The sequence below is a fragment of the Ctenopharyngodon idella genome, chromosome 20 (assembly GCF_019924925.1).
Source record: "Ctenopharyngodon idella isolate HZGC_01 chromosome 20, HZGC01, whole genome shotgun sequence".
NCBI classification, from domain to species: domain Eukaryota; kingdom Metazoa; phylum Chordata; class Actinopteri; order Cypriniformes; family Xenocyprididae; genus Ctenopharyngodon; species Ctenopharyngodon idella.
This window is the reverse complement of record NC_067239.1, coordinates 5,465,666-5,491,687: the sequence shown is the minus strand read 5'-3', so window position 1 is coordinate 5,491,687 and position 26,022 is coordinate 5,465,666. Positions and strand designations below refer to the sequence as shown.

Here is a 26,022-nt window from a genome sequence, read left to right as displayed (position 1 = left end):
TGCTGCTGCTGCTGTTATTGCTGCTGTTGGTTATTGCTGCTGCTGTTATTGCTGCTGCTGCTGTTATTGCGCTGCTGTTATTGCTGCTGCTGCTGTTGGTTATTGTTGCTGCTGCTGTTGGTTATTGTTGCTGCTGTTATTACTGCTGCTGCTGTTATTGCGCTGCTGCTGTTGGTAATTGCTGCTGCTGTTATTGCGCTGCTGTTGGTTATTGCTGCTGCTGCTGCTGCTGTTGGTTATTGCTGCTGCTGTTATTGCTGCTGCTGCTGTTGGTTATTGTTGCTGCTGCTGTTGGTTATTGTTGCTGCTGTTATTGCTGCTGCTGCTGTTATTGCGTGTATAGTTGTTGGTAATTGCTGCTGCGGTTATTGCTGCTGCTGTTGTTGGTAATTGCTGCTGCTGTTGTTGCGCTGCTGCTGTTGGTAATTGCTGCTGCTGTTATTGCGCTGCTGTTGGTTATTGCTGCTGCTGCTGCTGCTGCTGTTATTGCGCTGGTGTTATTGCTGCTGTTGGTTATTGCTGCTGCTGTTATTGCTGCTGCTGCTGTTATTGCGCTGCTGTTATTGCTGCTGCTGCTGTTGGTTATTGTTGCTGCTGCTGTTGGTTATTGTTGCTGCTGTTATTGCTGCTGCTGCTGTTATTGCGCTGCTGCTGTTGGTAATTGCTGCTGCTGTTATTGCGCTGCTGTTGGTTATTGCTGCTGCTGCTGCTGCTGCTGTTATTGCTGCTATTGGTTATTGCTGCTGCTGTTATTGCTGCTGCTGCTGTTATTGCGCTGCTGTTATTGCTGCTGCTGCTGTTGGTTATTGTTGCTGCTGCTGTTGGTTATTGTTGCTGCTGTTATTGCGCTGCTGTTATTGCTGCTGCTGTTGTTTTGCGCTGCTGCTGCTGTTATTGCGCTGCTGTTATTGCTGCTGCTGCTGCTGGTTATTGTTGCTGCTGCTGTTGGTTATTGTTGCTGATGTTATTGCGCTGCTGTTATTGCTGCTGCTGCTGCTGGTTATTGTTGCTGCTGCTGTTGGTTATTGTTGCTGATGTTATTGCGCTGCTGTTATTGTTGCTGCTGCTGCTGTTGGTTATTGTTGCTGCTGTTATTGCGCTGCTGCTGCTGTTATTGCGCTGCTGTTATTGCTGTTGCTGCTGCTGTTGGTTATTGTTGCTGCTGTTATTGCTGCTGCTGTTATTGCGCTGCTGTTATTGCTGCTGTTTTGCACTGCTGCTGCTGTTATTGCGCTGCTGTTATTGCTGCTGCTGCTGTTGGTTATTGTTGCTGCTGCTGTTGGTTATTGTTGCTGCTGTTATTGCCCTGCTGTTTCTGACAACAAATGCTGACCTGTATTTGAAGGTTGAGCAGTGAGCTCATTGATACAGCAGCATCCAATCAGCTGTGCCCTATAGAGAATAATGTGATTGCATGCAGATTGAGTTAATGACCTCTCCGCCTGCACCATCTAGAGTTTCATGATAGAACTTTGTATTTTCTTGTTTACATGATGTGGACTTAATAAATCTTTATCTTGAGCAAAATAAGCAAGCCGACATTCAGTACAATCTATATCTTTCATTTCGAATGTATACAAATTTAATTTACAACTTTTAGTTTGTCAAAGGATTTAAATCACCATTTTTGAAGAGTGTGCATGTGCGTACATGCTCTAGTAGCCTATGTAAGGAGGAGCATATGACTGAATCTGAAAATACAGCAATCTAACAGAGAAAAAATGAGAATTAGTCCTCACATGCCTTGTTTGTATTTTATAGCAAAAATCTAGCACTAATTCCATCTCAAACAGATTAATCTGTTCTTACTCCACCACCTGTGTGACATCATTAACCAACATAGTTGAAAGACAAATTAGCGACAATACAGCTTCGGGAAACAGTTGTGACTAGCTAGTTCATTTCTTCAACAATGCATATGGTAGGTAAGCGGCGGGTTGCTTCATTGTATGGGAAACACCAGACCAGAACTTACACACATACTCATGGTACACAGCGAGACAAGATGAGAACAAGATAAAAGAAAAGAAAAACGAAAAGCCTTGGAATTGAAAAGCTGGTAACAGGGACAAAATATATCACACCAATAGAGCAGCACTGGAGTACAGATGGGGAGAAGGTCTGGAAAACTCACTGACCTCAGGAGAAAGACAGTTTGAGAAGTGAACAGATAGCTTTATTGTCCTCCAATCGGTTCATTATTAAATCAATCAACTTACTCAAGGATACATCTCCATGCTGACTGCACTGGGATGTCAAAATGAGTCCCACTATTGTTTTCATAATCCACTGGACTCGCGCTGAACCCAGCAAGGGGCTCTGAAATGAGCCACAGCAGTGTGTGAATGTGGACAGAGAGAGAGAACGGGGCTTCATTCTCAAACTTTTGCCAGCATCGTGAACCCTGGAGGAATGAACCCTGCCAAATTAGCTAGAACCACTGCAAACCTTTTATACTGCAACCATAAATGCTATATCTCTCTCCACTGTCTTTCTGTTTTTTCAGAGTCACATTTTTCCTGCACGTGCAACCAAATGCACTATCATGTTTTTTTTCCTTTCTGTTCTTCTTTGATTTTTTTCATGTACAGCCTTTTAAGTGCCTTTACATGAATGTGGAGCATATGTGTCGGACAGAGAGAAAGAGAGACTTAGAGAAAGTGCCTGCGGGTCGCCCAGCCCTGGGGCTGTAGGGATCTGTAAGCAAAAACAGCGCTGTTGCTAAGATACAGTCAAAATATAAACAAAGGCACAACCCTGCGCGCCGAACAAGGGCTGTTTCAGTTGGAGTCTTGCTCGAGTTTGGAAAACAGCATTGTGAGAAGGGAGAGAGTGTTTTCTGCGGGAGGATGTTCTCGGTCTGCAGGTGTTTGCTGAGGAAATGCCTCTACAGCTGCATGGGGTTTGTTTTCCAAGATACTAAACGCTGGACGCAGCTTATGAGAAACCCAGCTGTCAATCAAATCTTCCAGCCAACATACCCTTACAAAATTACATAAAAGCACCGTGTTATTATGTTATGACCATAAATATATTCCATGGAAAATATTCAGTGATGGACGCTTCATGGTTATTCTGTGAAGCACCTTATAGTAGGCTACTGTGGTGTATGAATATGATAATCAAACAGTTTAATGGTATCCGTTACAAAAAGTACTATGGTATTACCATCATGCTAGGCATAGTAAAAACATGGTAGTACCATGGTACTTTTTATTCTTTGAAGTACCTTAAAATACCATAATATTAATATGGTAATCAAACAATACCATGTTTTTTCTTTTAAAATGGACTCTAACAAAATGGTAATACCGTTGTATTCTTTTAAGTGTCACACAATATCATGTTACATGCATATGTTAATCAAAAAAGTACCACAGAATTACCATATTTTACCATGTTTAATAGTGGTACAATGGTAATCTTTTAAGTACTTTACAATACCATGGTTTACAACGGTGTCCATTTCTAAAAGGTATAGTATTACTGTATTTTTACCATAGTATTTTTTTAAGTACCTCGCAGTACCACAGTGTATGATATTTCCATGTTTTTGGACACTAACATGATGGTTATATAATGTTAATTCCATTGTATACGTTTCTATCCTATATTTCAGAGTAAATATGACCATCTGAAACCAGCACACAACCATGGACAGCCACAGCACTGTAAGTATGTTCTCTTCAATATATTTTATACTGAACACATTGATACACGCTCACAAATACACTTCCCTTCATCTTTTGTGCATTTGATTATTTAGAGACTAATCAGTCGTGTAATGGAATGACATTAAATGAGAAGGAAGCTCCTTTCTACCTCATTCCCAGATCACGTGTGTGTGTGTGTGTGTGGGATGGATGTGTTTGGGCTCAGTCAAGAAATGAGGTCTGGAGATTTATGTGGGATTTTCCACTTTGATTTGTGCATGTGTATGTATCTGCCAGACTTCTGCTCTCATGGTTTGACTTTATGCAACACGTCAGAGTCATCCAAAAGGTGGAGAGGACCGAAAGAGAGAGAGAGGACACAACATCTATTCCTCATTCAAGATGTTTGCTCTTTCTCAGAATAATACATGATCTTACATATAAATCTCTCTCTTCTGGATCTAATTGGATTTAACAAATATTTTTCTCTATTGACAATTGATTTGAATTATTGAAATATTTATTTATTTGTTTTTTTTTTATACAGTATATATACATGTTTATTCAATTATTTGTTGCTCTGCAGAGTTTGGCTTTATGCTTGTGAACTGTGGGGTTTTCCCTTTCATTGCATTTCAGAAGCCTAATGAAGTCAGTTACAACAAATTGCAACGACCTCTTTCACTCTCTGTCAACACACACACACACACACATACACAATCTCCTAATCTCCTTGCATTTTGTGTGCACGTATATATATATATATATATATATATATATATATATATATAGGGTGAATTCCGGTTGATTGGAACACTTTTTTTTCAAATCATCTCAATGGCAAAAAAGTGTCCCAATCACCCTGAATTCACCCTATGCATGAAAAAGTATGGGAACCCCTTGCAGAATCTGTGAAAATGTGAACAATTTTAACAAAATAAGAGAGATCATACAAAATGCATGTTATTTTTTATTTAGTACTGTCCTGAGTAAAATAGTTTACATTAAAGATGTTTACATATAGTCCACAAGACAAAAAAATGTCCTCCAGTTTTTAAGCATTTTTTTGCATATTTGAACCCTTTCCAGCAGTGACTGTATGATTTTGAGATCCATCTTTTCATACTGAGGACAATTGAGGGACTCAAACCCAACTATTAAAAAAGGTTCAAACATTCACTGATGCTCCAGAAGGAAAGAGCCAGGGGGTGAAAACTTTTTGAATTTGAAGATCAAGGTAAATTGTACTTAATTTGTCTTCCAGGAAACATGCAAGTACCTTCTGTTGCTTCCAAAGGGCAGTACTGAATGAAAAAAAAAATGATATTTCAACAAAATAAGAAAAAATTGGACATCTTCATCCTGTTCAAAAGTTTTCACCCCCGGCTCTTAATGCATCTTGTTTCCTTCTGGAGCATCAGTGAATGTTTGAACCTTTTTTAATAGTTGGGTTTGAGTCCCTCAGTTGTCCTCAGTGTGAAAAGATGGATCTCAAAATCATTCAGTCACTGCTGGAAATGGTTCAAATACACAAAAGATGCTTGAAAACTGAAGAATCTGCAGGACCTGGAGGATTTTTCTGAAGAACAGAGCTCAGTTTAACTGCTCAGAACAAACAAGAGACTCATGAACAACCATCACAAAACAAAAAAACAGTCATGGATCATCCAGGTAGCCACGCACAGTATTAAGAACCAGTGGTTCATTAATTTTTTAAATGGGGTTATTTTAATAAATTCAGCTGTTTTTTTGTTTTTTTGTCTTGTGGACTATATGTAAACATCTTTTATGTAAAATATCTTACTCAGGACAGTACTAAATAAAAAATAACATGCATTTTGTATTATCTCTCTTATTTTGTTAAAATTATTCACATTTTCACAGATTCTGCAAGTGGTTCCCATACTTTTTCATGCAATATAAAATATTATTTATTATAATAAATCATTTTTATAATTTATTTATATATATATATATATATATATATATATATATATATATACACTTTACATTCATGCATTTAGTACTTTAAAACATTTATTCACAGTGACTTACTGTGCATTAAATGTGCTAATTTTACCAGTGTACTGTATGTAATTAAACTAATTAAAAAATTTCAATCTAATTCAACTCGATTCAAATCAATTTGGCTGTACAATTTGGAGTCATTTCACCTAATTTTTTGAAAAATCTTGTTTAGTCTCGTTGAACTTAAAAAAATGAAGTTGAAATAGGTTAAATTGTTTAGAATAATTATGAGTTAATGTAAACGGAAAATATATGTTCCCATGACTTATTGATCATATCAGTTTTTACAGTGCCCAAACTCATTTACATATTCCTAGAATGTAAACCCGATAAACTAGAAACACAGTGTTGAAATATTGCCTTATCTGTTCCTCCTTTACTTGTATTTATAGCTTCAAAGAAACATTCTCAAAAGCCTTTGAAAACACCTCTGTGTGTGTGTGTGTGAATGTGTGAGCGTGTGTGTGTGTGCACGTGTGTGTGTGAGAAACAGATAAAGAGTCAGAAAGAGTTTCACTTGCTTTTTCTCAGGCTCAATACATCTCAGTATCTCTCTGAACAAATGCCCTCAGAAAATGTGTGTGTGTGTTTCCAGGCTGTCTCCGTGAGTTTCAAGAAAACTGTAAAGTTCCCACTCTCTCTCTCTCTTTCTCTGGGGGCTTCAGTGAGGGACTGTTTAATTGTTAGTTCAGCCAGCCATTCTGTGTGCGTCTAGGACGGGGAGAAGATGTGAAGGTTTACTTAAGATAGCAGCTCCAGAATCCAGCGATAAGAGCCGAATATATGTGTTTGCTCAGCCTGGTTGTGTGTGCGGTTCAGAGAGAGGGAGATTAATTCGTCAGACTGTGATTTTCACTGAGAAAAGATCAAATGCCTTTAAACAAAGCTGACCCTGTATGTGTGTGTGTTTCAGATCGGAGTGTATGAGTTTATTGGTTTTACAGTTGAACCGTAACTAATTGTGCCTTTGGAAATATACCGTTCTCAGTTTTAGATGATCATGGACCTTGTATTCCTTTACTGCCCATCATACATAATAAAGGATTTAATAATAAATACATGTTTACATGTTCTGATTAACATATGAGTGGTGTTATGGTTGGTTTCCAGGGTGTTTACTAGAGGGTGGTTACTAGCTACTGGTCAAAGTCAAAAGAACCCAAACTTTAGTGTCTCTGATAATCTTGTCTCTATTGATATGGTTAGGCAATTTCTTTATTGTAAGTCTATGGGATGTTTTGGCCATTTATCATTCAGCAGGTAAAATTCGCAATTCTGACTGGTTAGAAACTTGATGAATGATGAAGAGTTTCCAAACAGAAAGGGGGGAAGAGAGCAATTCATTATAGACAAAGTTGAAGTGCAGTCACATTAGATATATTTAGACTATTACCATTCTGTTTAGGTGGGTTTCCATTTTTCTTAAAACTGTGATGAAACAGAAGTAGCACAGATCTTGTCTTTGGTATTGTAATGTACATTTGAGTGAAACAGATTATTGAAAAAGAAAAGATGTAGGATGTGGACTTGTTGATTAGATAATGGCAGATTGGCTCAATATGAATTTGCAGTCAATTGTAAGAAATGGGCGGAGTTTAAGTTTGACATTCAACACTGGAGAGAAGTCTCACATGCATGAATTAATGAATTACAATAAGATTAAGATTTAGAAAACAGAAAGCATGAATTTTCACTTAACGCCAACTCTAAATAATATTTAATTGTTTTTTTTAAAGTAATAATTTAAAAATTAATTTAAAATAATAAAAAAAAAACCTAATCTTAATTTGTCAAATCTTAATTCTGACCTTTTGCTACAAAGTCCCTTCCATTTGAGAGCTACTCCAGTCAACATATAGAAAAGTCACCTTCTAGACAGGTCAAATTGATTGAAAGCACATTGTCCAATTAAGAAGTCAAATGCTTTTTCCAGTGAAACAGCACTCACAAAACTCTCACAGACTGCCAGTGAAACAGCGTCTGGGCAGGACTCAAAATGACATTTATAGACTCTTGTCCAATGAACATCCATCTTTGCTCCATTAAATGGTACCGGTATCAGCCATAGACTGCTTGTGATGCCCATCTTCAATGGGGCTCTATGGGCCACATAGATTCATGCAAATTAAAGCGAATCACATTATAGGAGCGAATGTTGTACAACTTTATTCGCTTGGTAACACTTTATTTCGATGGTCCACTTTAGACATTCTACTGACTGTAAGTAACTTTGCAACTACATGTCAACTTATTCTACTAACCTGAACCCTAAGAACTAAACAGTCTACTAACACTCTAATGAGAGTTAGTTGACATGTAGTTGCAAAGTTACTTATAGTTAGTAGAATGTCTAAAGTGGACTCTCGAAATAAAGTGTAACTGGAAGTTGTGCTTTGTGTAGTCTTAAAGCAATTACCATTGACTGGAACTAAAAAAAAAATAAAAATGACCTTCCCCTTCAGTCCACTGAAACTAACCAGGTTTGTTTAGAGTCTTGTTCTGGGTCGCAGCTTTAAACCAGACACACCACACACACACACACACACACACACACACACACACACACACACACACACACACACACAGTCAAGTCATTAGTCTTCCATGAAGTTGCTTTGTAAAATTCCAGGGTAGCTAATAAATAACCCATCTAGACTATTTCACAAGAACTTCAGGAGGGAATTTCCCTGAGGCTGACCCTTACCTTAACACTCTGTCTCTTTCTCTTTCTATCTCTCTTTCTCACACACACACACACACACACACACATGCTGTTCGTGCTTTATAATGCCACAAACAACCCTCAAGCTAATATTCTTACTGAATGACACAGTTGAAGGAAGAGTTCTTCAGTCAGCACATAAACTGACATGCTGCTTTAACCGCTTCAACTTTTAAAACACATAATCGCCTGAGGTGGCTTCATATCCAGAGGCTTTTTAATACCACAGCACTTGATGGATTGCAATGTTTTCTGCATCTACACACCCTGTCACAAATGATATGCAAAACTGGGGTGTGCGTCCAGTGAGGCAGCGTGCAGATTTACACAATTCATCATTACAATGCGTCTTCCAGCAGGAGCGGCCGCCCACACTCTGTAGTTCATGCCCTCTTGTCAGCACCTAAACACACTTTTCAGACACAATGGATATCCCAGTACACTCAAAATTTTAATTCATACTTAGTTTTATTGAAGTTTTACACACAATTCCATTTATTTCATTTAAATTAAATCTGTTAAGTTGGGTCAACACAAATTAGTTGCATTAGTTTCTTTAACTCAACTTATACATTTATCAAACTAAACTTTTTAATGCTGGTCCAACTAACTTAAAGACTGGTGTCAGAAATTACATTTTATAATTGTTACTCACTGAGACCCTGTTTAAACCTGGTATTAAGATGTGTTTTGGTCAATCGGATCACAAGTAGATGAGGGAGACACATTCCCATTTACACCTGGTGTTTTAATCTGTCTCTTTTGTCTACTTTCAACCACTTCTGTCCTGATTTCTTCGAGGGGAGGGTCTATGGGGGAATCACAATTGGCGAGAGAACATACTTGGTACGTTTTTCATCTACAAACCAAACTTGGATCTTCAGCCGACAAAGTTTAAATCCCATAATGTTTACGCGTTAGGTCAGTAGGCGGAGAGTAGGTGGTCTTCTGTGGCTGTTCGAGCGCATTCGACCACATGAGTGTTTACACTACAAAAGCAATCCGATCAAATGCGTTTCTGACTATCTCTGGAAGTGTTGGAAAGTGGACAAGCTCAAAATGTTTTAGACCCCATTTAAACCTGTATTTAGAGTTGTCCACTTGTGATCCGATCGAACAAAACGCATCTTAATATTAAGTATAAACAGGGCCTGAGTGAAGCCACAATAGTAACCACAAAATGTAAAAACATTACAGAAACTAAATGTCCAACATAACTGAACATTAAACGCCAACACATGGTTCCCTTTACTGAAAAACACATAAAATAACAATTAATCTCTAAATTTACTCACCTAATGCAGTCCCTTGCCAAGCGTGCTTGGAACTACAGATCAACTACAGTTAGTTATGCCAATAAAAATGATTAATGTAGTCCAAACACAAATGGATGAAGTAAATTCCAGTTAAATATATTAGGTTGATTGAACACAATGAAATTAAGTTGACAAAATGTTCAAAAATCATGTTACTTTAGCTCGTTTTAATTAATTAAACTGAACAAGAGGCAAACATCTTTTTTGAGTGTGCAAAACATACAGCAAACTGCACACAGGAGGCTTGATTTCAATAGAGTTTGACATTAGCGTGTTGCTGAGCTAACAATGCAATGCTAAGGATAAAAAAAAATATTAGAAAGGTGTTTACAGATGATGTGGGTAAAATAGTCCAATTTTAATCAACTTTGAGGACAAAATGTTCACTTGCTGCCTAATATATCCCACCCACTAACAGTTGTCGTGATGAAGAGATAATCAGTGTTATTCAGTGTTATTCACACACACACACACACACACACACACACACATATATATATATATATATATATATATGTGTATAATATATTAAATGGATCAAAACTTTATTACAAAAGATTTCAATTTAAATTTCTGTTCATTCTGTTCATCAAAGAATCCTGAAAAAGGATCATGTGACACTGAAGACTGGAGTAATGATGCTGAAACTTCAGATTTGTCATCACAGGAATAAATTACATTAACAAATGTATTCAAATAGAATCAAACCGTTATTTTAAATAAAAAAAAAATTTCACAATAATACTGTTTTGATCAAAAAAATGCATCCTTGGTGAACATAAGATGCTTCTTTCAGGAAAAAAAAAAATGCTGCTGTTTAAAACGTTCTATTCATGAAAGAAACCTGAAAACAAATGATGACAACATCATGGGGGCCACAATAAGATGTTTTATTTTAAAAATGGTCCATGTTGTATCCTAATCTTGTTCCAATTTATCACTTTAACTAAGAATAAAATGGCAAAAGCCCCTTTACCAAAAAAGGAGGAAAAAAAGAAAAAGAAACTTCGAAAACAAGAACCTTCGTGAGGAAAAAAAAGGAGAAAAGGATAGATTAAGAAGATGAGAGGAGACAGAATTAGGGAAGGAGAGATGGGGTTTAAGGGTGACCATAAGTAAAATGAGACACTTAAAATTGCTATAATAACAACTGAGGTTTTACTGATTAAAGCCTGAAGCGCTTTGATAATTAGCAAAAGGATCTTCTCAAAACATGAAGACATGAGCTTACTGTGGGTCGGTTCACTGTTTGGGCCTGTCAAAAAGTTCAATATTTATCTTAGGGGCCGGGCCTTGCACGTGAACATACTCACACATATACACCGAATGTTCACATATATATATACACATTGAAAAGATATTGTGCACTTAAACTCACTGACCTCTTGTGCTTGAGCAATAGGCCTACTGAGGCCAAAACTCCATCCACACAAACACACACACATATTTCACCAGGTTCTTGGTGTACTCTTTAACCTGTTGAATCTTGTCATTACTGTCAGGTATGAAAATAGCTGCATCTCCGGAAAACAGGAGTGTTCCTCATTACAATGTAACACACACACACACACACACACTGATGGTGGATGTCCTGAGGCACTGGAAATTTGAACAGGTCCTCCTCAGGTCTCTCCGCCTCTGTTTGCTCCTCTGTTTGTGTATGTTGTTTTCCCATTTCATCAGGGAGGAAGGGGCGAATGTTTTCCTCAGCTATTACTGAGGTGTATGTTTATGTCTGCTAGAGTGTTTGATGTGATGTGCTGGGCCGGGTCATGTTTTTTGGCATTGATTTTTAAAAAATCATTGCATATAGCTGTATATATTCGTCCTGTGTACACTTTTCTTTATGGCACTTGAATAAAGTTGCACCATTTTTTTAAACAAAACTAAGAACGCTGAGAAATTAGAAACAACATCAAAATGTGAACCACAATAAATAATATAGCACCTCTACATATTAGACTTGATAAAATTCCAATGATTCTGCATCTACAATTGCTAGAAATAAAGTCAGAATTGCAAGATAAATGATTCTGCATCTTTACCCAATGACAAAAACATTCATCCAAAGTAAAAAGTTTATGTATTATAAAGACCATATTTTGTTTAGACATAAACCAAAATGTTACATAATGTAGGTTAATATAATATTTTTGGCTTTTTACAACTTATATCTAAATTAGCTATAGTAGAATTTTCACTTGAGATAAAGCATTTTGTTAGTCAAAGTTTAAATTAGTTCACTTACTAATAAAGACAACTTCGGAAAACCTTAATGTTTATTGTGAATATCAAAATATCATATTTTCATATTGTACTAACAAAAAGAAAAGAAATAAATTCTTCACACAAATTTTTCTGTTTGGTTTCAGAAGAATATAGAGCATTTGTACTCTAAAACAACCCGATTTGGGTTAAATATGGACAAACCCAATGATTGGGTTGTTTTGACCCAGCAGTTGGGTTAAATGTTTGCCTAACCTGCTGGGTAGTTTTATTTAACTCAACTATTTATTAAAAATTACTATATAGCTGCCTTAAAATGAACCTAAAATAGGTTGGAAATTGAAAATCAGACACATAATTACTAGAGGCAACAATAATAATCAAAAGGTGAACATTTATTAATAAGCAATTTAGTAAATGTTTATTATTTAATTAATATTTATTAAACTTATTAATAAATGTTCATTTTGGGTTCATTTTAAGCGAGAAATATAGTCATTTTTAAACTATAGTTGAGTTAAATAAAACTACCCAGCAGGTTGGGTCAAACATTTAACCCAACCTCTGAGTCAAAACAACCCAATCGCTAGGTTTGTCCATATTTAATCCAACTTGAGTTATTTTTAACCCAGAATTTTTTAGAGTGTAGAATGGACTACTTTTATAACGCATTTATGGTGCTTTTTTTTTCTTTACAGCCTCTGGTCACCATTCATATTCATTGTATGGAAGAGAGCAGCGTGAACATTCTTCATAATTTCTTTCTTTTGTGGTCCACAGATGAAAGAAAATGAGACGGGTTTGAAATGACATGAGGGTGAGTAAAATAATGACATGCATTTCATTTTAAGTTGCAGAAGTCTTTTAAGTGTAAATTGACCAGTACTTTGAGTATACAAATCAAATAGAGAGATGTATGGATGGATGGAAAGAGAGTTTGAATGACAGCACTGTAAAGGAGACTAAAATCTGGCTAATGTCTGTCAGGAATGTCAAAGTTGATTCTGTCTATATGTCACAAAATGCATAATTTCCAGACTCTTCAACCATGGTCGGTCTGAGTCTGAGGTGAAGGGAGGGGCAGGTGTTAACCCACCTCCTCCCGTCAAACGCTGCATATATGTTGCTGACTTGTCAATAGCCTCTTACAAGAGAAAAGTTCCACTTGCTCATCTAAAACGTTATGTTTTTTTGTTTTGTTTTTTTTTCATGCGAGACATGAAGAAAAACAGGTTAATGCACTAAATATGTAAATTAGCCTTAGAGCACTGAATGTGTTTTTATACGAGTCTCAAAGTACTAAACACATAAACAGTTTTTGGTGCTAAAATAAGACAGAACCAAACTTTACATATTTTGACATATAAATCTCTTGGTTTTCAACCTACACACAGTAATAACTTCATAGGCATGTTATGACATTTTCCAGGCATTCATATTACATCATAAGACACTTGCCTGTAAACCCTGTGAGAATGTTACATAGATACATACAAAGCCTCATGTATTCATACTTGACATACATGACCCACTGTTTCTACATTATATAAATGTTATACTGTATTTGTATTGGTCGAATATTACATTCTATAATGAGTCTAAAATGGTCAAATTGAACATTTTCCTTTCCTTTCATTTTGTTTTAATTTTGCTCTCAGACAGTAAGCTAACATAGCGCTAACTTTTTAAGAAAAGCTCTTTTCATTAGCTACATAGATATAAGTTACATTTCTCAATTTTAAGGATAATTTCAAGGTCTAATTATTTATCTATTAATTACCTAATTAAACCTAATAAAAGCTTGAACACCTCCAAAGGAAATCAAAAGAAAATGTTGGGTGGCCTTAAAGGGATAGTTCACCCAAAAATAAAAAATCCTGTCATTACTTACCCTCATGTTGTTCCAAACCCAAGATGTTCATTCATATTCTACAGATATTTTTAATGAAGCCTGGGCAATTTCTCTCCCTCCATTTAAAGTGCATTTTATCAAAACTTTGACTATATTATATATTAACATATTATATAAAGCAATCATGTGTCTTCAGAAGATTTGGATTATACTGCTTGATTCATATTGATTTCTTTAACAATGTCTTTATGACCGTTTTGAAGCATCACAGTTTTGGTGGAGGGACAGAAATGTATGGAAGCTTGTTTCCACCACTAAATAAAAAATAAAAAAGGTAATTGCGACTTATTATCTCACAATAAAAATATAAGATATAAACTCACAATTGTGAGTTGTAATGTCATAATTGCGAGTTATAAAGTCAGAATTGCAAGGTATAAACTCTCAATTGCGAGAAATAGTCAGAATTGCAAGATATAAACTCAATTGCTAGAAATAAAGTCAGAATTGTACAATATAAACTCAGTTGCTAGAAATAAAGTCAGAATTGTACAATATAAACTCAGTTGCTAGAAATAAAGTCAGAATTGCACGATAAAAACTCACAATTGCTAGAAATAAAGTCAGAATTGCACAATATAAACTCTGAATTGCTAGAAATAGTCAGAATTGCAAGATATAAACTCACAATTGCTAGAAATAAAGTCAGAATTGCGAGTTATAAAGTCAGAATTGCAAGGTATAAGCTCTTAATTGCGAGAAATAGTCTGAATTGCAAGATATAAACTCACAATTGCTAGAAATAAAGTCAGAATTGCAAGGTATAAACTCAATTGCTAGAAATAAAGTCAGAATTGCACAATATAAACTCAGTTGCTAGAAATAAAGTCAGAATTGCAAGGTAAAAACTCGCAATTGCTAGAAATAGTCAGAATTGCACAATATAAACTTAGTTGCTAGAAATAAAGTCAGAATTGCAAGGTAAAAACTCGCAATTGCTAGAAATAGTCAGAATTGTAAGATATAAACTCACAATTGCGAGAAATAGTCAGAATTGCAAGATATAAACTCAACTCAGAATTGCGAGAAAAAAGTCAGAATTGCGAGAAAAAGTCAGAATTGCGAGAAAAAAGTCAGAATTGCAAGATATAAACTCACAACTGCAAGAAAAAAAGTCAGAATTGCGAGTTATAAAGTCCATTTCTGAGGGGAAAAAAAGACTGACTTTATAACTCGCAATTGTAAGTTTATATCATGCAATTCTGAGAAAAAAAAGTCGAAATTGCAAGACAAAAAGTCGCAATTACCTTTTTTTTATTTTTTATTCAGTGGCGGAAACAAGCTTCCATAGAAATCTCCCAAATTTCAACACAATTTCATGGATTTCAACTATTTTACATTTTGGCTGATTGGTGGCTAATTGTATGAATTTGTTCTATCTGTTTATGCCCCAGTGATGCTCAGGTTTAGCGATGGGATTAGGGGTGAACGTTCAATGTTTACTTTTTGCTAAAAAACATTTTTGCACAAATCACATCATATGAATTCAAACGAAATTGCCACCTTGTAAAATAGTACACCTCATAACAACATGAGGGTGAGAGAATTTTCATTTTTTCGGTGAACTATCCCTTTAAAAGTAGTTATATTTTAACACAGTTTATATATATATATTTAACAGGCTTTTTAAATCCATAAACATAAATGTTAGATTACAAGTTAGTCAGAGTGCATACTTTCGACCAACGGTAAACAAACACTTGCGAAAAGAAATGCTAACCATAGCAACAGTAGGATGACTATCACACAATGCATCAAGAAAACACAAACACTGTCATTTGTTATCACTTTATTTGAGATTTACATATCATAAAACACTGTAGTGTTTTTAAACGTCTTTACAATAGCTGACAGTTAGCAACTTGCGCTAGTTGTGAGACACCTGTGCATGAGGTTATGAAACAGCTGTATAACTTCATGTATTCCACCCTATTCAAATAAACATACCTGCTGCTCACCCAGGCCATAATTTACACTCATCTCTCATCCTCTGTCAGTGTTTCTCTCTCACACACACTCAATCACTCACTGTCAATAACATGAAGATGTTACATCATGAGGCAGGGTGATGAAGACAGAAACCCTTATCGTCTGCTTTCTGTCACATTGCATCCAGGCAGTTTGCCAACTGAAAGTGGCTCAGCTACTTCACTCTCTTGTGGTTTTTGCATAAATGATTGCATTTCTTCGTTTCCTTAATGCATAAACTTGCACTTGTTTGTGTACTTGTGATATTTGATTCATTATTTGATTCAATATCTACATTTGTCTCACAAAGAAAATATTGCTCATTTAGTGGTTTATAAAAAATGTCAAATAACTATATCAAAAAGTGAAGGTAAAAATTTAAAGGGGTAATTCACTTAAAATTGTACATTTTGGTTTGGAATGACAATTTTTTGCGATGAAATGTCTCTGTAAGGTCCAAACTAGGCTTTAGAAGTTGTTCATTTTGGAATCTATGTGACTCTTTTTGGGCTCCTGCAGATGAAGGGTGTTAGGATTGTGGGAAAGGTGAAAGGTGAGGGAGCAGATAGTAAGTAAAGGAAGCGAGGGGCCTGTCCTGACTCCTCAGGGATTCTGCCAGGGGACCAGACACCAGATAAAATGATTGTATGTGTGAGTGGTTATGACTGATAGGCTGCAAACAGGAACACATGGTAAAGGAGTCTTGTTAGGCAAAATAGAAAGGGTGGGGGAGGGGTAAATCAGACCCTTGTGAAAAAGAAGTGCACTTAATTCCATTGAATGTGCACTTGTAGTGTACTTCAAATCTTAAACGTGTATTTTATGAAAACTGTACTTGCAGATAATATAATGTTAATGAAATAAAAGGCCACTTAAATGTTCTTATAGAGTGTACACTTTCATGAAAAAAGTTTAAAGTACATTTTAAAGGGTTAGTTCACCCAAAAATGAACATTCTGTCATTAATTACGCACCCTCACGTCATTCCACATCTGCAAGACCTTCGTCTTTTTTATAAAATCTGATGGCTCAGTGAGGCCTGCATTGACAGCAAGTTAATTAACCCTTAGTGACCAGAAAGCTACTAAAGATATATTTAAAACAGTTCATGTGGCTACAGTGGTTCAACTTTAATGTTATAAAGTGACGAGAATACTTTTTGTGCACCAAAAAAAACAAACTAACGACTTTATTCAACAATATCTAGTGATGGGCGATTTCAAAACACTTTGAAGCTTTACGAATCTTTTGTTTTGAATCAATGGTTCGGAGCGCCAAAGTCACGTGATTTCAGTAAACGAGGCTTTGTTACGTCGTAAGTGTTTCAAAATTTCAATGGTTCACGTGACTTTGGCAGTTTGATACGCGCTCCGAACCACTGATTTGAAACAAAAGATTTGTAAAGCTTCAGAGCTTCATGAAGCAGTGTTTTGAAATCGCCCATCACTAGATATTGTTGAATAAAGTCGTTATTTTGTTTTTTTTTGGCACACAAAAAGTATTCTCGTTACTTCATAACATTAAGGTTGAACCACTGTAGTCACATGAACTGTTTTAAATATGTCTTTAGTAGCTTTCTGGGCATCTGGAAGTGTTAATTAACTTGCTGTCAATGCAGGCCTCACTGAGCCATCGGACTTCATCAAAAATATCTTAATTTGTGTTCCGAAGATGAACAAAGGTCTTACAGGTGTGGAACGACATGAGGGTGAGTAATTAATGACAGAATTTTCATTTTTTGGTGAACTAACCCTTTAAATCATTATGTTTTAATAACCTTTTTGTCATGCTTTTAAGAGGTATACTTATTTGGATGTGTTGACTAACATACTAAAGCACATTTAAAGTACTTGATTATAATTTTAACTGTACTGGTACTTGATAGTACATTATTTCAAAAATGATAGAAGTAATTATGAAATTGCATAAAAAGATGTACTTAAGTGGTTCAAAAAGTACGCTAAAGTTCAGCTAATGGCATTTAATACAAAGTTACACTACAATACATCTTCATTTAATTGTAAATAACATGCAGTTAAGTGTCTGAAAACATTGCAAGTATATTCTTTTACAGTATATTATTTACATAATAAGTACTTTTTTTTAAAGGTACGCTAAAGTGTACATATTTTTCACTAGGGAAGGGTCTGAAACAATGATGAGGCCGAGAGAATAAAGATAGAGATGTTCACAGGAGTCGTATCATTTTCCACCCTATTTCTGACCCTTAAACCTAAACGCTGTGTTTAAGAAAAGAGTTTGTTCTGTGCCTTTAAGAAAAGCCCCCTTCATGAAAACATTGCTTTGCTGCTCTCTTGCCTAGGTTGAAATATAGTTTTTAACTGCTCCATACTTCAATAACAGCTACTTTGCAAAACCTGCAATACACTTTGACAGGCTTGCAAAACAATGTGATTAATGCTGCCTTCACGTGCTCTCGGAATTATTGTAAATGTGAGTTTCCTAGGTAAAAATTGCACATGAACGCCCTCCCATTTCGAAACTTGAATGCGATGAGCTTGTAATCACGACTTCAGAAGTGGGAGTTATCAAATATCAAATCAAAATAGCATGTGAAGGCAGTGTCCCATTGAAATCCCCCATAGAATACTGTCCCCTTCCTCAGTACCTTTAAACATTTCATCATCAATGGCACGCAATTGCAATATCTAGCTAATCAAAAGAGCTTAGTCTCAAGTGACGCACAATATATACTATGTGCTTATACACTATGTACTTAAGCAATATGTACTCAGCCATGTACTGTATGAATTTTATAAGGTTATTTTGTCATTCAACATTGGAGTCTGATTGCCCCTCCCCCTCCGCTACATAATTAAAGCTGTGACAGTTGAGGTAATTTCAGTTAATTAAGTGCGTCATCCGGGTATTTACAGTGCACTTTTTCATTTTGGAATTTTCACTACTAGAAATAGAAAATGAAACTAAAGAAACAAAACAACAACAAAATACCGGAGACTGCAACAACAACAGATGCCCGCATTGGCAAGCGCTTATGTGAGGGGGTTATGAGATAGCTGCAACTTTAGTTTAAAATAATACAAAGATATTTTTATCAGTCATATCTTCTGGAGAAAAACATGGCAGACACTGGACAAAGACAAAACTTTCTAGAACGCATGTGTCGACTGCCTGTGTTCGCACGCGCTATCAAATGGACTTTGAAAGGCTATGCGTTCGACTGTATGCATATGCTAGCGTATGCGTCAAAAAACGAAGTATACTTTGGGCTTTTGTAGACTGTAACAGACTGTTAGTAGACTGTTTGGGTTAGTAGAATAAGTTGACATGTAGTTGCAGAGTCACTTATAGTTAGAGAATGTCTAAAGTGGACCATTGAAATAAAGTGTTACCCAAAATGGCATACACAGCAAAATCCCCAGAGTTAAATCAACTCTACTCAGAGTACATATGGTCCCTCTCTATATAGCGTTAAAGTAACACTGAAGCAGAGTTAAAGTTAATGAGATAATTAATTGATTAATTAAGTGATGATTGAGCATTAGTGATGAACACCTGCTGTTAACAAGCAGAATCACTGAAGAGAAACACAAGAACTACAACTGACTTCCAGCCACAGCCTAAGATGAACTCAACTGAAGATAAAATACATTCAATCTCTCAAGATCTGATTAAACAACTTCACAAACAGCATATTATCTCATTAACTTTATCTCTGCTTAAGTGTTAAGCAGAGATAATGTGTATTTTGCTGTGTAGAATAGAGCATAAGTACACAAATTGGGACACACCAAGCTGATGTCAAAGAACGAGCGGCGATAAAGCTGACTATGTTTCACCTCTCATCGGCTGTGTCTCGGCCAAAAAGGACTAAAGACGACTGTCAACTGGCATGTGCGTTCAGCGCCTGCGTAAAATTTAATATATCTGTCTATATCAGCAGGTATCAATAGTCTTTTTTCGTCATTCAAAAAGGGAAACCGAAACTAGGACTGTAGATATACAAACCGTAAACAAAGCAGTGCTTACTTAACATTTTGAAAATCAATCATCTTGACTTCTTTGCTCATTTTCGCTTTTATTCTTGTACACTGAGTCGTTTGCTAAGCTAAACAGACAATCAGAGTTCTCTCTCTCTCACCGATGACACTAACAACGATTCAACATGCTGAATCGGCCCAAAAAACCCAGAAGATGTCTGACTAGAGTGAGTGGTGTGGAACACACCGAAAAAACTAAGTCGACCAACACTCAAAAGCGGCCCGACAGCCGACCATCAGCTTGGTGTGTCCGGGCCTTTACTGCTTTACAAAGCTAGTATAGCCTAAGCTAACTTCCTAATCAAATTAAAAACACAAAGACAGGGAAATGTTTAATTTTACAGATTTTAGCGTTGTAGTATAATTTCATATGTGAAATCAAAGACATGAATTAACATACTTTCATTAAGAAGAAATACATTGTAAAACAATTTTCCATCATTACTAATCAAGCACAAAACAAAGTGCCCCTAAAAAGTTGTTGAGGATCAAGCTACTTCACCTCAAAAATCAAGGAAAATTTGATTCTTCATGAAATCAGTTCTTTAAGACTAAACAAAAAGCATCTGTTCAAGATGAAGTGTGTGATTGTGTCTTGTTGAGTGCATGTGCTAAATGAATAGCTTTGCTGTCATAGCATGGTTTAATTGACATGTAGGTTTACACTCAGCAATCTGCTTGCATTCTCTCTTTCTTTAACCTTCTAAAAAAGCAGCAGCAGCAATGCAGCTTTTAATTCCTGGCAGATGGGTGACGATGTCCTCTCATGACTCACGGCAGGTTGATCACACCACTTTAAAGCAGATCTAGGATCAGTTCAATCAGGGTGATGACTTCAGCGCAGGAGCTGCATTAGTGTGGCTCTGATGAGTCACAGCGTGATGATGTCACCTGATCACAACCCTGCAGTTCCTACATCAGATTAGACTTACAGCCATATGCCTAAACATCCTTGTATCCATGGCCATACAGATTACACTAAAAATGAAGAACAGAAGAACATACATTGAACCCCTAAAATATCTGGATTTTGAATTATTGAGACAAAAATGACTAAGAAAATGTAGCATTTATTTGCAGATACCGCTTGCTTTGATATTTTGTTATATTATACAAAAACACACATACAGTGCATTAATGTATTAGAAATTCAGTTTTTTAAAAAGCAATTCATAATTGATTACTTTAATATACTGTATATCTTCTATCATGAGCATGTTTTTAATTTTGGAATTAAAAATGAATTTTGATGGATTTTTGAGGGGGCATAAAGTCACAAATAGGGATGCAAAGGGGCGGAAATTTTCCAGTAATTTTCCAAAAAATTTCCAGAAACTTTCCAGGATTTTTGGAAACTTTCGGGAAATTTACTGGAAATGTTCTACCCTTTTGCATCCCTAGTCACAAACTATCCTAATATCATAATAAAGATAAAAGCCTCATTACAAGGGAAGAAAAAAAAATTATATATATATATATATATAGATATACACTTATTTTACTTACAGTCCATAACATTTTAAATTGATATTTTTTCCTCAAATGATACATAATTTTTTCAAAACCATATAAAACCAACATCAATACATTTCTAAAAACATAGCACATGTGTTTTAAACTAGACTTTAAAAAGATTTTTCCTTTTCTTTATTGTGGACATATGTTTGCAGTATCCAGTAGCACTAGTTATACAGCTTGTGCTTTGAGGTTTTGAAAAAGAAATCCGCTTGGGAATTTTCAGAGACTGACGGGACTTTTGTTTTTGGTAAATTCCATGTACTATTCATATCTAACTCTAAATCTGCAAAGATAAAAGAGGTTGTTGATGGATTGTCCCTTTGTTTTTCCACTTCTTTTTCTCCTTCCATTTCTGTTCCCTCCACTCAGCATCCTATCCTGCCGCCTGTCCTATGATCTGTTTCTCGTGCCCTTGAGCCAGATGCTGAATATTTAGTAGGTACTTACGCCAATGTGACCTAAACATGACAACTCGTCACAAAGACATCAATAACTCACCCTTATACTCATAGACCCCTCTCTCTCTCTCTCTCTCTCTCTCTCTCTCTCTCTCTCTCTCTCTCTCTCTCTCTCTCTCTCGCTCACTCTTGTGTGTGCAAACATCAATTACACCCTCATGTACCCACTGACCTCCCCATAGACGCACAGACAGAGCTCATTTCATTAGTCTGGGCTCATACAGCAGGCAGAGCCAAATACATGATTAAAATGAAAATGAAATTGTGTGTATGTGTGCCAAGACTGATTTGTGTAGTGCCAGACATGTATAATACAAAATAGGCTGCTATCTAACTCTATTTTACTACCTGGGTTCAGTACAAGTTAAGCTCAATCGACAGCACTTGTGGCATAATGTTGATTACCACATAAATTAATTTCCGCTTGCACATCAATTTCTTTAAAAATAGAAAAAAATATACATAGAGTGAGGCGCTTACAATGGAAGTGAATGGAGCCAATTTGTAAATGTTAAAATACAAATAGTCACAAGAATTACAAAGTCATATCCAGCTTTGTTGCTTTTACACAATGTGACTCCTAAAACCCTAAAATGATTGTAAAAATAAACTTTACAGCTCAAAGTGTTTATACAAAATTATAAGCCTCACATTTCTGTTTTTAAATTCTTTAAAAATAGGCCCTATTCACTTCCTTTGTACTGTAAGTGCCTCACCATAGCCTCTTTTTTTTTTTTTTTTTTTTTAACATAGGCTCAAAAAATGTGCCTCTACCTACATTTTCAATGCCAAAAATGTACCTATACATACAGTTGATTTGACTGCACTGACACTGTTGGATGAGAACTGAACTGAGCTGGACGATGACATCACTGTTCTCTACAGAGCTGCTTTATAGCCGAATTTAACTCATTTCATATTTGATGACCTACACAGTTTTTGAAAGGAACTGAATCAACACTGAACTGACTTCAACTGAACAATTACAAAATTTTCTTTTTAAAGCTGCTTTACAGCAGAATTGAACACTGCTTGCATTATTAATTGCATAATTTTCCTGTTTATCCCTGGAAAGCTGCTTTGAAACCATCTGTATCGAATAAAGGACTATATATAAAAAGACAACTTGACAATTCATTGCAGTTCCCAGCTGAAATGAACAATTGTGGCAATAAAACACCAACAACTTTTATTCATTTTTACATAAATTTTGATTACAGAATCAGATTATCGATTAATTCGATTAAGGTGTTTACATGCCTGTTTATTGCGTGTGTACACCACCTAGTTTAATGTGATTATGCTTACTACGATTATGAGGTGAATCGCATTACTTTAAGGGTGCGTTCACACTTGACATGTTTGGTTCAATTAAAATGAACCCTGGTGCGATTGCTCTGTTAGTGCGGTTCATTTGAGCATGTGTGAACACTGCCATCCGAACCCTGGTGCGTACCAAACAAGCGGACCGAGACCGCTGAAAAGATGGGTCTCAATCCACTTCCAAACGAACTCTGGTGCGGTTCGAATGATATATGTCCACAACACGGACCAAAGACATGTAAACAAACCAAAAACAGGAAGATGAGACCCTAAAAAGGACAGTATCCTCACGCATATCGTTTTTTTCTCGTCATAGTCGCCAGTTTGCCCATCAAAGGCATCAGACGCGCGTCTCCACGCAGCAGATCGTTTGTGTGTTTGACGGATGGATTCCCGCCGCTGTTTTGACTCTTTTACACATTTTATAAGCTCTTCACGAGTTCCCAGCTGGTCAAAATACCATCATATGCAGGCTATGTACACACAACAAGCGCATTTATCTCAGCACACAGCATTGTTTTGGATGTTCGGTAAGTTCCTTCTCAAAATAGGCAATGCGTCATAAAATCCGATCAGGCTGTGAACGTGTCTCTGTGCCTTTAGGTTCAGTATCTTTTGATTCGGTGATAAAATTGCCAATCTGAACGCTAATCGGACCAGGACTAAATGTGTTTTTTTTTTTTTTTCCTTTTTGGTCCTGACCAAATGAACCAAACGAACCGAACTACAAGTGTGAACGCACCCTAATCGAAGTATTGCATTTACATGAGGTAAAGTTTAATCGCGATATTGCCAAAATCCCATTATAATCGCATTATGAGGGTGCATGTAAACGCACTCTATGTTATGACCACAAAACACTTTTATCATAGTGCATGATTTGTAAATGAATACATTTTGACGTTTGTATTTCATAACCAGCTCCATATGTATGTCTTTTCTGACCTGGTAAACTTGCTCACCTAGTACAGCAGTGCTCTGGTTACGAGTCCCGTAAACACTAGTCACAATAAAAGAGCTCAAAGACTTGTAGATGGCAGGTTTGGTAGAAGTTATGAGTGAGAACTCAAATGCAGAGTGAAGTAGGGCTTTTATTAAATGCCAGAACAAACAAAAACCGCAGAAAAATATACATCTACGGGCACAGCAAAGCAGGACAAGATGGGGAACATTGGATAAGGATATGACACAAGGAAGAGAGCACAGGGAGAATAAACAGGGAAGCAATCGAGATGGTAAATGAGGGAGGACAGATGGGGTAAATCAACTGATAATCAGATAACAAGGAAGGTCAAGATATTAGACAGGGGAACTCATAAGCTGTGTCCCAATTCAGAGGCTACATCCTTAGAAGGCTACATTCAAAGGCCAGAAGGCTCATTTTAAATGCTGCCTACATGTGCATCCTTCATTTCCCGGGCCACGATGAATAGAACGAGTGGATCCTTTGCAGCCTAGCCTATACCAAGATTGCAAAGCTAATCCATATGAATTGAGTGGTTTAGTCCAAATTTTCTGAAGAGACTCGATCGCTTTATATGATGAACATTTAATTTAGGCTTTTACTCACATATAATCATTGATCAGCAAACATAAACAGAAGCTCAACCAAACCTGCTTGCGAGAGCAAAACTCTTGCTGACGCTCAAACATGCTGCGTGACACACAAGAATTAACCTCATTGGTTCATTTAGATTAAACCGATCAATTCATATGGATTAGTTTTACAATCTCTTTATGAACTTTTTGAAGCGTCAAAGTGGTAGTCACGTAGCTGTCTATGGAGGGCTCTCAGATTTCATCAAAAAGATCTTCATTTGTGTTTCGAAGATGAACAAAAGTCTTACAGGTTTGGAACGACATCTTCTTCTTCTTCTTCTTTCGGCTTCTCCCTTCAGGGGTCGCCACAGCGAATCATCTCTCTCCACCTATCCCTATCTTCTGCATCCTCAACACTTGCATCCACTAGCTTCATATACATCCATATACCTCCTCTTTGGCCTTCCTCTTCGCCTCCTGCCTGGCAGCTCCATGTCCAACATTCTCCTACCAATATACTCACTCTCCCTCCTCTGAACATGTCCAAACCATCTTAATCTGGCCTCTCTAACTTTGTCCACCAAACGTCCAACATGAGCAGTCCCTCTGATGTACTCGTTCCTAATTCTGTCCAACTTTGTCACTCCCAAAGAGAACCTCAACATCTTCAGCTCTGCTATCTCCAACTCTGACTCCTGTCTCTTCCTCAGCGACACTGTCTCTAAACCATACAGCATGGCCGGTCTCACCACTGTCTTGTACACCTTCCCCTTGATTCTCGCTGATATTTTCCTATCACACAGAACTCCCGACACCATTTGGAATGACATGAGGGTGAATAATTAATGACAGAATTTTCATTTTTGGGTGAACTAACCCTTTAATAGGAAAGAATAAGCCTGGTGTCGTCCATGATTCCTGTTCTTTCCACCAAAATGGAATGACAACAAATCGTTAATACTAAGTATAGAACTGTATAACTTTCAGTGCAACTCCCACCCTTTAATGATGAATATGAATGATTAAATAGTATGTTTAAGTTCTTTCAAAATTGATATTAGCTGAATAATTTATCAGAATAATGCAACATTCCAAACAAGTCTAACTGTTTCTCTGGCCACAGCTCATTAGAGGCAGGGCCTGAAGATCACTTTGCAGCAGTGAACTCAGGACCCCCAAAGAGTATTTTATTCACAGTTCCAGAAGAGAAAGACAGTCAGGAATTGAAAGAGAGAGAGGCACAGAGGCTGTTTTTGACAAAGGCCACAGTGAATGTCCTAAATCTGTCTAGCTGGCCCAGGCTGTGGATAGCGGCGCTCTGCATTATTGATGTACCG

The 26,022-nt window shown here is 36.6% G+C and overlaps 1 long non-coding RNA gene across 1 annotated transcript in view; it reads left to right on the top strand.

Moving 5' to 3' along the window:
* The window catches only part of LOC127502698 (uncharacterized), a 132,488-nt gene that overhangs the window by 69,730 nt on the left and 36,736 nt on the right, over positions 1-26,022 (top strand). The window contains exons 3-4 of the long non-coding RNA XR_007926899.1: positions 3,620-3,671; positions 12,726-12,762. This is a non-coding gene — a long non-coding RNA (uncharacterized LOC127502698). The remainder of the gene's footprint in view (positions 1-3,619; positions 3,672-12,725; positions 12,763-26,022) is intronic.